Here is a 13307-nt window from a genome sequence, read left to right on the forward strand (position 1 = left end):
ACTTCTCCATCCATTCACCAATCCTAACATTTGACATGGCATCAGGAAGTAGAAAAAAACAGCAGGATTTAGATCATAGCAATACCAGGTTAGTTAAACAGTGCTTGGAAAATTGAAAGATACTGATCTGGTATTCAAGGGTCCCCAATTCCAATCTCAACTTCATCTTTCATTTTGTGATGTGTATACAGTTTGTCTGTCTTGTGTCTCAATTTCCTGACTCGTAAAGCATAGTAACTTGCTGTGACAAACCTCCTCACACCTAATTTCATAAATTCTTGCATTTGTACATTGACCCAAGTTCTATGGAGGCTACACCCACGAATTCCCACTTTTTTCTTATTTACCAAATATATATGCATACATATATACATATATTCAGTATATATATATATGTGTGTGTGTGTTTCTGTGTGTGTATCCATCCTCTATGTGTATGTGTGTGTGTATATATATGTGTATATATATGTACATATATTTGTATACATATATACATATATATATACAAATATACATATGTATCCCAAATTTCTTCCAGTATGTACATACATATTAATACTCAATATACATATGTATATTCAGTATATAAATACAAACTGACAGGAATTAGGGAACAGAAAAGACAGTATATGTGGATGATATATGATACATATCATGAAAATACATGATATATAATACATAACTGACCTAACAATGTTACATATTTATGGAGTATGGTGTGATATTTCTATTCATGTATACAAGTAGTGATCATGTCAAGGTAATTAGCATATCCAGCATGTCAAACATAAATTGTTTCTTCATGAGAAAAACATTCACAGTCCTTCTATCTCTTTTGAAATGTACATTATCATTAACTATAGTCACTGTTATGGTTTGAATATGAAATCTCCTTCCATATATTAAAGGCTTGCTCTATTGTGCAGGCAGCATTTTCAGGTAGGGCTTGGAGAAGCTTATTGATCTCAAGTACTTCTCCTTCATCAATGGAATAACACAATGATGAATTCAAACCTCAGAAGGACTTAGGAGGTAGAAGAACTGTAGGCCTGATTGGTGGAAGTGGGTTACTGGAGCGAGGCTCAGAAAGAGGCTCCCTTCTCTTACCCTCTGTCTCCATAGGGTGAGTGAGTGACTTTGTTCTTCCTGACATGATCTCCAGGCGCATAGGAGTGGAGGAAGATGACCATGGAGTGATACCTCCACAACTATGAGCTGAGATAAATTTCTTCTCTGTAAATTGTTCTCTCTAGTATTTGTTTCAGTAGCAAAAGGAAAATAAAACAAAACCCTCCTGGTTAATGTGGACCCCACAGCTTTCTCTTCCAGTCTAGCTTTAGTCTTGTACCTGTCACCCAATATTTCTGTCCCCCTCTCCCTGTCCTTCCCAACTGGAGATCCACTCTTCTACCCTCCACTCCCATGATGTCATCTTTGAATGTTCCAACCTTTCCTGTTAATTGAGACAAGTGTTAGAAACAAAGCAAGCTCTCTGTTTCTTCCATGTAACATGTACTGGATCTTCACTTTAGAAAAAAGAAAGAAAGAGAGAGAGAGAGGGAGAGAGAGAGAGAGAGAGAGAGAGAGAGAGAGAGAGAGAGAGAAAGAAAGAAAGAAAGAAAGAAGAAAATGCAAACAACTAAATTTGGAAACTTTCCCCCAACTCTTTAAAGCTATAATCACGGTAATTCTTACTGTCATTTACAATTTTGGGTAGGCACTCTAGGGCCCCGAGTGTACTATTTCATGTATGCATGTGTACAATGTGCAATGTGAGATCCTGCTATGTTCCTTGTGAGATAAAGGCATTGAGTCTTTAAAGATTATGGCTTCAGTGTGTCACACTGCTCTTTAAAATCCAAGTCCACAGAATTGGGAGCTTTCAGTAGCAGTGGCTGTCTCCTTGGGTGTGGGGGGTGAGCTCTTGAAAACAAACTGTGAAGCTATTGAACATGGAAGCTGTAGATCAATAAATGTGAGCAAGACACTTGCTGAAGCCATCAATTCCTTGAGCACACACTTCCGTCATATTTCCATTACCGTTTGATCAGCCGGTTATTTCATAGTGATCATAGAGGAAACTAAATTAACCCACAATGTGTTTCAAGTCAAAAGGGAAGGCAATGGTCGAATCCATTTGGCTTCAATTCTGCTGCAGCTGATCTTTTATAGAGATGAGGTTATAATGGAAATGAACGTACACTTGTCCTAGAGGGAAACATATATAGCCTTTAAAGTGATTAGATTTATATTGCTACTCAGTTGCTAAAGTGTTGGTGAAGTGGCATGGATAGAGATACAACACCAGCGACAGCTATAAAGATAAAGCCTGTTCGTTGTAACTTCTCAATTTAAGCACATAAGACTAAATTTTGGGAATAAATCATGATAACAGGCAGACGCTGCATTCATATGAAAATGAATACATGCCTTATATCATCAGTCTATTAACCCATAATGAGTAGATGCTTTATCGCTGCTCTGTAGATTTCTTCTGGAATACCCTAACACATTCACCCACAGATAGCACAGGCTCATCTGGTTTCTAAGAATTCATTTTATTAACTTAGAAATGGACTTCCTCAGGATCCAATAGTAGGTGTGACTGGGAGAGTATGGGGCTGACCCCAGCACATAAGGCAGCCATGTGGCTGAGAGAGACTCAGTTTCCCCTTTCTTTATCCTGCATGGAGAAGGGAGTATAACGATTATAGATAGATGACTGGAGGGACGAAAGACAGTAAAACTCCTCAGGGCAGAGTGATCAGGAGTGTTCAGATGATTCCTAGGACTCTGCCATTTAATAAGCACTATGGGAAAAATGCCTGGCAGCAAGGGCGGGCATGGGGTGCTCTATGCCATGCATAATGCCACTTCTGCAACCTAACACTAGAGGCATCGCAAGGTCCGTTCGATCCATAGCTCCTGCTGTGCCCTTGTTCCTTGGCTCTGGCTCTGTAGTGAAAGCTCAGAGTAGCAGGAAGAGGGTTGTTTATGGATCAGCCTTGGCATTTCTCTGGGTGATGCTGCAACAAGCCAGTGTGGCCAATCCACCTCCCTCCAGCTGGAGATACAGTCAAGTATCTAAGAAACAATGGGAACCAAGATCCCTGAGCACTATCGGTTTCTCTGCTAAATGCTGATGATACCTAAGCACAGACTGGCAGTGGGATTAAAATTTCCTAACCAAAGATAGTCCACATTCTACCCATTAATGGAGAATCAAAGTGAAGACATCACTGAGCCCACAGCACCTCCGGCCAACCCCTCAGAAGTATGCCCAGAAAGCAAGAGCAACATCCTCCGCTCTTCCATCCCCAAATTCCCACCAGTATCAGGTGATGATGCAACTTGTCTTCAGTCTTTATATAACACTTCACAAATGTCAGAGCTTCGAGAACTTTAGAGTGTGTAGAATCAAGCCTCAGAAGGACACAGTGACAAATTCAAAGTCACCCTGACAGCCAACTGCAGAATTGGTATCTAGGTCTTCTGTTTCCTACAAAGGAAGCACATGTTACTGCTGCCAGCCTTCTCCTACAAGCAGGCAGTCAGTTCCTGGTTCTTCAGTGGAAAGAACTGAGAACAGGGACATAAACACAAATGTGTACACACATGGTCACAGCATTATGGTCACAACGGTGAAAGGGCAGAAACAACTCAAATATCTTCTAGTGAATGAATGGCTAAATACTATTCTGTATTCAACAATGGGAGATTATTTGGCCTTAAGAAGGAATTATTACATTTATTTCACATTTATGCTTCCAAACAGGTGAATCTTGAAATCATGCTAAGTGACAGAAGCCAGACCAAAAGGATAAATACTGTGTGACGCTACTTGTCTGAGGAACAATGAACAGTAAATTTATAGAAAGATGACAAAGTAGAAAAGTAATCTCCAGGATCTGGGTCAGGGACACAAAGGGTCAACAGTGATACTTGGTTTCTCTTTTAGAAGATGGGAAGTTCTGGAGACGCCAAGAGCAGTGGTTTACGACATTGTCAATGTATTGTCATTGAACTCCAGCCCTACAACTTTCTAGATGTAGAGAAAAGAAGTAATAAATAAAAAGAGTGACTTCCAGTTTCCCATGACGACCAACGCCATCTTTAATTCCTTATTTTCTTTGCCTTACCTGTTCCTGTTCTCGATTTAGTACTTTGGGGTGTGGAGGGAAGGCAGATGTGTTGTCCAACTCCAGGTGTGCTAAATTTTATCCTAAGTGTATGTTTATGTATAGATGCCACTAAAGCCACAAAACAGGGCCCTGTGCTTGGCAAGGGTCCCACACTGCAGTCCTAGTGAGGCCTGAGTGTAGCCTGGAGAATGGAGGCTGACCTCAGAAAGGAAATGTGTCTGGAAAAGAAAGATTAGAAAAGAATGGGACTGAATCCAAGACTGTTGACACAGAGCAAAAGCGCCAGTGGAGTCCCGGTGTCAGCACCCAGCCATGGTTGCACGGGGAACCACAGCAAGAGGCTTAACCTGACTTTCTTTTTCATAAAATGAGAATGTCCCTGGATTGATTTCGGGGTTGTAATGACTATATAAAGCCTCAATGTAGCATAAGTATTGGTTCCTGCTGCATTTCACCCATTATTTTCTTTATTCTTGAAAGTTTCAGTTCACATTAGTCTTCTGTCCACCAGCTCCAATATGTGTGTGTGTGTGTGTGTGTGTGTGTGTGTGTGTGTGTGTGTGTACATGAGTCCTGATGTGTGTGGAGGTCAGAGACCAATCTCAGACGTCACTTCTCAGGAGCTATCTTTTCCCCCTCCTTCTCTCCCTCTTTTTTCCATACCGTTAGCATTCAGTTTGATAAAACCACTGGAAGGAAGAAAAGAATTTAGCAGTAAGTCTGAAAGAAAACCCTTCTTCTGTTCCTAATATTCAAAGCGAATGCAGACACTTACATTATTATACATGGTTCTCTTTTCCAACCCAGGTAAGGTAATGTCTTCCCACTCAAAAATGCCTGTATCTGCAAAGTGACCTTCTAAAAATTAGTGTGGATGCAGCATCTGTTGGTATTTTCTTCTTTACACTAGGAATTAAAGATGCTCTGAGCCAGTTGTGTGGTCCTTCATCCTGCCTTAATCAAATGTGTATGACTTCATGACACATATATTTTTTGTATTGCTTCTTACTTGGATTTTTCCTTGGGTCTTTTTCATTTTCATATTATGACTGATTTTTATAGTCATTTTGGAAAATAGTGGCATAAAGGGAACTATATATAATATATATTTCACTTTTGCAGGTATGTCATTTTAAAAGTTCCCTATCACATTTCTTGATGAAGCAGAAACCCCTTCCCCACCCTAGCTTCCAGCAGTATTAAGATCAAGTAGATTCAGAGGACAGTGGTCAAGCTGATGACAGAGAGGAAGGAAGAGCAGGTATTCTAGAGTGAAGACCAGTATCTCTGAAGTAACATAAAAAGAGGGAGTCATGCTGTGTCCACTCTTGCAGACCAGTTCCCATAGTGAGTGCCCAAGAAGAGTCTGATGAGGTCGACTGAACACCCTAGGAACCACGGAGAATGCCTGGTGTGTGAAGCCTGGCTTCTTCCCAAGCTCTCCTGTCATCTCCCCTCACACTAATACAGTCCCATTTGCAGACTAAACAGTCTAGTAACTAGCAGACAGCAGCAATGGTGGACCTCGCAAGCAATAACGAAACAGCAAGTTTTGAAAGCACAGGCTTCAGTCACTAACCCATCGGCTGAAAGGATGGTCCATAACTCTTTCAGTCATCCGAAGACCTAGGCTGCAATTCATGGCAACCAACCGTCCAACCAACCATGTCTGAGTGTTCTCCACGTCAAATTTGGAGGTGGCCCCTACCTCTTGCTGTTGAAGACTAAAGCATAAGGCCTCGTTCTGAAGACTTCCTGTCTGGGTTTTCCCAGCTGATGAAGAAAGTCATGGAAAACAAGCCAATGCCTCTATGATATCAAGTATGCTCCATCTCTGCCCGCTGCAGCCAGCAGAATTCAGCTGTGTAAGCACCGTTGGAGGTCACTGCCAATCAATCATCTCTGTACAGACAGACATCTTCCAGGCTAGCTGCTCCTGGCAGATGTCCACATCTATCCAAATGGAACTGCAGACAAAGTGAATGACACCTCCCGCTGCCCTCTAAAACCCTCTGATGCCAGAGCTCTCAGAATCCCCACTTAAGCCACTCAGGTACCTAAGTGTCGGTCAGCAGTTCAATTAGGGGATGGGAAAAGAAACGGTTACTCTTTCTCCCCAATGGCTCTGGTGTGAGGAGGGAGTGGCGCAGTTCTCATTAACAGATTTTGCCAATCTCTGGACAAGAAACAAGGCAGGCTCAGAGCGCCCATTAGGGGCAAGCTGGCTTTATGGCTGACAGTCTCGCTTAAGACAATTCACTCGCACATCAGCTCTGTAGCCAGCTCCCATCGTTTATTTTATCCCCGACAAACAAGGCCTGGGGCAAGCCAGTGAAATTATTTTCAAATGGTGATCAGAATCTTGCTGTTTTCCCCAGGTTTCCCACTTTGCAAAGATTTGTCTGTGAAGCGATGCCCAGAAATGATTTGAGCAGCCATGCCAATTAGCAATGACCTTCAGCCCCGGGAGCACAGAGGAATCGTGCTCTGGGTAAGAGGAAAACCGTTTATTACAATGGAAAACGCATCTCATAGATCAAATGGAGTCACTTTGGGCAAGTTAATATTCCATAAATAGAGATCGCACATCCTCAGATGAAAGAGGCACGAGGCCCCATCACAGCAATGCAAGCCTCTTCCTAATTTACTCACCAGAATCAAGCTGCCTTAACCTTTTGTGGAGAGGGAAGGAGAGGAGGACAGACAAAGGACTTTTTCACACACAGTAGTTAGCTGCTCTGTGACTTGCTTTCTAAACTTTGTGGCTTAATCAATGCTGATTGATGGTGTTGCCCAAGTTTGACCTTGTATTAGCTGTTCTGCAGGGAGCCTATAGCTTCTGGAAATCGCTCTAGCTTCTGTGATCAACTGCTGTGCAAGGCTAGGCTAGGATCCCTGGCCTAGAGCGCTGCCACTGGAAGCTCTCTCCCACTTGCCCTCTCATCTTCCTTCAGGCTAGCCACTGGGGTAGCACATCAGAAAGGAGAGAGAAACCAAAGGCTGGGCTTGAATCCACAGCTAGCACCTGTCCAACATCCTGCTGACCAAGTGAACCATGTGGTCAGGTCAGGAGATGGAGAAGCAGAATCCACTCCTGATGTCACAAAGTGCCAGAGCCAAGGACACACGATGGATGAAGAGTTAGAGATGCTGATAAAGTCTGTCAGCTATGGCATGAGAAGGCAACGGGAGAAGTAACCTGGGAGGAAGATGAACAGGCTCGCACTGAAGAAGAATGAGCTTGCTCCCTGACCCTGTCTTCCCTCTCCTGCCTGTGTTCTCTCGTCCTTTCCTCAAGCATTGGAATATTTGTTTCATGTGTGTGTAGAAACATTTGGCCATGTTTGAGGAACCAAGGGTCTTTTCACCGTAGGCATTTTGTGCATCTTGGCAGAGTTACAACATGTCTTACTTTTCCTTAGGAAAAATTAAAGATTCCTACTGGCTATTTTACTCAGAGAAAGGATGCCCCCAAAGTCTTAGTTCTAAGGATAGCTGTGTTTCTAATCTATATCTTCCTTTTTTGTCTTATAATACTATGGTGAAAATATTAAACTAAGTATTAAAATCTTCTCAAATTTCTTTATAGCCTGAAGGTTCTGGCTGTACATGTATAAAGACCACACCCTGAAGTTCTCACAATGATCAGAGGAGACGCTTGACTCTAGGGTTTAACTTGATCCAAGGGCTGAGAGGGGATTGTGCAGTCAGTCATTATGTCATTATGATGGTAGAGAAAGAGAAAAGGACTACATAATGCCACATAGGGACCAGGCGGGGACCAGGGCTTTGTCATTGCTGGTGATGTGCTAAGAGGGTCTCTGACCTCCTATTACATTCTCTTGACAATCATTGCCATAAAGTACTGTTTCCTGCTTAGCAGTAAATGAGAAAAGCAGAAAGAATCCACTAGAGGGAACTTTCTCCTCTTTTCTGGGTATTCAGCATCAATAACCACACATCTCCTGGGCCCTGTGTTACCCTTCCATGGTCTCAGAGTTACTAATTCATGAATAAGGTATTTCACAGAAACTTACGACATGGTGGCCAGGGAGGAGAGAGAAAGAGAGAGAGAGAGAGAGAGAGAGGAGAGAGGAGAGAGAGAGAGAGAGAGAGAGAGAGAGAGAGAGAGAGAGAGAGAGAGAGAGATCCCCTTTAGTCAGTGCAGGCCCGGCCCGTAGAGATGACTTGGAGTGAACCTCCCCTCACAGGGGAGATTAATCCACCCAGGACAGGAAGTCCGAGGACATAAAAAAAATGGGATGAACAAGCCATGAAGAGCAATCCAGTAAGCCTCATTCCTCCATGGTGACAAACTTCAGTTCACTCATCAGTAGACTGGAAGTTCAAATGTATGTATGATTACAAATGACATTAGATAGTGACATCTCTATTGCTAATTTAATAGTCTGAATGTATGATGTATGATGTATGATGAAAGTGTAACATGAACATACAGCAACCCAAAGAGATCAATAATAGTTCTGAGTATATTATTTAAATAATAATAATAACAATAATAATAATACATAATATGTATAATATATACTATATAGCACATACATGTACATTATACATAATATATAAATATAATACCATATATAGTACAAATATAATACTATATATTATATATAGTTCATATATTATATACTATATATTATATATTATGTATTATTAATTATATTATACATTACATATTATATCATACCTCACATAGTTATTATTTAATCTAACATATATATATATACATATATGTATGTATATATTACTATCTGAAGTAGATACTGTTTCATACCATATAAATCTTCTGACCAAGTTTTAAAAACCACATTGAATTTCTAAAATTTGTAACCTCATTAAAAAAATTAAAAGGTGGAAGTAAGTTCATTGATAAATATAAATTATTTTTAAAGAAAGAATTAATATAAAATAGTTGCCTCTGTATGACTGATTTACCTTGAGCGTAGCTGCATTTAAATTGTCTCTTGCCCTTATTCAGACCTCTTCTAAGGAAATAAATGAACCTTTCATTCTAGAAGGAGATGTTATAAAGAATAATCCATGAGAAGGCAGAGGAGAAATAGCCCAAGTTCATAAAATAAGGATGGAAATCCCTTTCCTCCTGGTCGGCAGGAGGGTGTGCATACCCCACTACAATACCCTGAGTCTTTCAAAACCATTCCTTCTGCTGCTGTTCTCCCATGCTCATGAGTTAACACAGCTGTGTTGTCTACAGTCGTCTCCCCCGAGAGCCCATGGATGATGTGCTTTGTAGCCTAAGAGGACAGACAGCAGCTTGATCACATCCCAAAACAAGAACAAATAACAGATATGGATGTAGCTTAGTGACAGAGCACATGTCTGACATATACAAGGCCCTAAAGAAACAGTCCGGATTCACTGAACAGTTGCCCATCCCCCCTCTCCTTGATTGTACAGACCTAGAGATATGCATATGTTGTTATTTGTATGGCTCACTCAGGTCCAAACATTGTCATACCAAGTAGGGCTCCTCATGCAGTGGATTCAAATTTGGGAAGCAGTTGAGGGATTTTTTTTCCCCTTCTCTTGGGAAGCCTGTATGACTGTTCAGAGGAGCCTCTGTGGAGCCTTTGTTAAGCAAAGCTGGGTGAGCAAGTCATCACTGAAACTCCCATGCTGTTCATTGGTACCTTGACGGAGCTATTCCCACAGAGTGGTGTGAGTGAAACCCTGGTGAGAGGGGATGCAGAGGAGAATGGGGAGAACTGAACAGGAGAAGCCAGGTCATCAGTTTCAGGGGATTTGCCATGATCTGAGATGGCTGGCCATGAGAAGGAAATGATGTGAGGTTAAGCAAAGGTTCTGCTTAACCTTGTGTAGGGAATGTGTGTGAATGGGATAAGGCTGGACAGGGGATAGCTGGTACTTTAGAATAGATAGGCAGGCACTCAAGCTTGTTTTGAGTGGGAAAGAAGGGCCAATATCCCGCACACCATTGAAGGTTTGATCTCAGACAGCTCACTCATGGCAACCAGGGATGTGTAGCATCCCAGAACAGGTGCATCTGATGGGAGAATACAGTCACCATAACCTGTGAAAGTTCCCTTTAGGCTGCCCAAGTTTAGTAATGAAATAAAGCATTCAGCTGAGATGAGAACTGAGGAGTGTGAGGAGGAAATAGAAACTAACCGTCTAGTTGAGTGGCAAGATGAACAGTCAAGACGCACAACTCAAAAAAAGCTTATTTCTGAACTGTGACATGATATACTTAAACTTGACCCAACTGACTCTAGCTGTCAGTTCAAGTTTTGAATTGTGATTGTAATTGTCAGGTGGTGACAATCTAATGCTTTCTACACACTGGGAAAGCCTGGAGTCAGTGAATGTATGTTCGTAGCCTCTCAAATATCGGTCTACAGAAACAAAAATATTTTTAATGAAATAAAATAAAAACATTCTCCAAAGATGAGGACAGACCTGACACCAGAACTTTTCAAAATTGCTTTGTAATCATTTCAGGGACTTGAAGGAAAACCATAAGTCAAGAAGCTGAAAGCTTGTGTTGCCTTCTACACAAGAATGCAACCTAAATTAGATGGTGACAGTGCTGGAAACATAGCCCTCTAAGAACATTCTTACAATTTAAGACATAAATTAGAGGCATAAAAGCCAGGATTTGTGTCATGTCCAAATCGGGATACTTAAGGTGACATTTTACTGGAATGACCTGAATTTTGTGCTTCTCTGAAGTTGCACATCAGGGGGTGTTTGTACATGAACAAGTGTGTGCTTCCAGAAGAGAATTCACTCCCACTGAATTCTCATAATAGCCCATTGATTTCAAAGGCATTAGGGATGAAGTCATAAAAACAAATAAACAAACAAAAAAACCTATGTATAGTGGAAAATCTGTCACAGTAGAATTTCTCACATAAGGTAATTTCTGAAACAAAGGGCCAGTCTTGGGAACAGCATCACCAGATTCTACAGTGTGTCTTCAGAACATATGATCCTTTTCTTGATCTCGCCTTGGCCTCATCCTAAAAGGACTCTACTTCTGTGCTAAGAAGCTGTGGCTTTCGACACGGCCCTTGAATGGACTGAGATGTTTCTGAAGGAATGAGTGAGATGGACCAACATCCCTGGTGAGATGTATACAACATCATATCCCCATGTGTCTTCGGAGAACACAGATAATTGTTGGCAGCTGGTTACCACACTTTGTGGGGAGAGATGGAAACACACGGCAAGGACACCCTATCATAAAGGTCCTGCAGGGGACTCCCAACTAGATTCTCAGTAGGAATAGCTCTCAAAGTGTCAAGACAGATGAAAGGAAGGCTCTCTGCTTCGCAGCTCTTGCTCACCGCCCTGTTCTCATTTCTATGATGCTCTATTGCATGTCCTACAGATCTCCTCCACCCACCCCACCCTCATCTTTGTAGGCTCTGATTTTCAAAACCTACTTTAATAATGGTTCTTAAATGGTTATATCCCACCAACCAAAGGTAGGGGAGGAAGACGGTTAATAGGACAAGAGGTGTGTGAACCTGTTTGGAAACAGTTCTTGGGGCAATTTCAATCTTCATTGTCAAGATATCAACAGTCCAGTTCAATAGTGTCACCAAACATAAATCAGCAGTGGAGGCTCAATCCATAAGTAACCTGAAGCCCCCCACCCCCCCGAGGGCTCAGGCTCACAAATCTGAGCGGCAGCTGGGATGCTACGAGAAGTTCTTTGGTGAGTTACTCTCTGTGAAATCATAACAAGCAAAGATCAAGGAAGACCAGTTTAATGGCGCAAGGTGTACCAATGCAAGAGCATCATCCATGGAGTTGCATTTATAGTCTTTCTAAACATCATGTGCCCTCTCAAGCTTCTGCTACAGCAAAACATCACATACCCTTTCACAAGACAGCTTCCAGAAAAAACATCATGTGTCTCTTCTCAGCAAAACATCCTCTCACACATCTGCTTCAACAAAACATCCTCTCAGAAGACAGCTTCCAGGAAAAAAAAAGCACACGACACAACGGAGTCTCCAAAGAAACCAGAAATTTCCACTTCATATCGTCCCAGTGAGAACTGACATAAGAGAAAGTCTATGAGGAGGCAACTTCTTTGGGTTGGACAAGACAGAGCACTGCCCTAATTCATAACCTCAACTGAGAAGTGATTCAAGAACAAGTACAAAAAATGTGTTTGTGTCTTCATAGCAACCACAAGGCCCTTTGTAGCCCTCTCCTATGCAAAGCTGAGCTCTGATGCTCTCTTGCTGGATGATTTTGATAAGCCTATTCACTCTCTTGACCTAGGGGTCCTGGTTCTTAAAATAGGATGCTGGTGATGGCATCCGAGATCCATAGAAGATTGTATTTCTTTTGCTTTGCTTATTTTGATTTTTGATTTTGCTTGATCTAAACTTGAGGAAAGGGGTTGATACAGGTAAGAGTCTTTCAAACCACTCTGAAACTATCATAGCATAAGGCTTTGCCTTAGAGCATTTTGTTGTGGAAAAGGCTGTACCTCTAAGAGACTACTGTTCGTCTCACCCACAATTCAACTGTTTCACAAACTGGTAAGAGAGCAGCCCAGGGGTGGTAGCAGCCAACGGCTCTTACCAACAGAGCAACAAGAATATCCATTAATGCCAAGCTCATAAACAAGAAACGGTCCCCTCTAGAAATGCTGGACACTAGGAGCTGTCCTAATGATCTCTCCGACTGAAATGGCCAACTAATTGAGATGTAGTTGAGTAACTCAGCTGGTTGTCTATCCTGCCAGCTCTTTCTACACCCAGAAACGTAGCAGCTTAATGTCCAGCCAAGCCTGGGTACTCACCACAGCCCAAGGTGAGCAAACTCGCATGTTATGTACAAGTCCTCCAAAGAAATAAAGACAAACAAAAACTGACTGAAGAGGAGAAAGGTAAAATATCTTATCATTTATAACTAAACAGAACCACGTAGAAAAATGTTTTTGCAAGATCAATGGCTGGATTTAGTAGTATAGGGTCTGTTCAATTTTTTTTTTGGCCAGTTTTCTCATGGGTAGTTTTATTTTGCTGAAAAGGCACAGAAAGGGGTTAGAAAAATTAACATTAATTTGATTTTATTTCTCTTGGCTACTGGCCACAAAGTTCAAATAAAGTGCAGCCTCTGGCCAAGTTCTGTCACAAGCAA

Source organism: Grammomys surdaster, unplaced genomic scaffold (genome assembly GCF_004785775.1).
Source record: "Grammomys surdaster isolate TR1022 unplaced genomic scaffold, NIH_TR_1.0 125861, whole genome shotgun sequence".
In the NCBI taxonomy this organism is placed as follows: Eukaryota; Metazoa; Chordata; class Mammalia; order Rodentia; family Muridae; genus Grammomys; species Grammomys surdaster.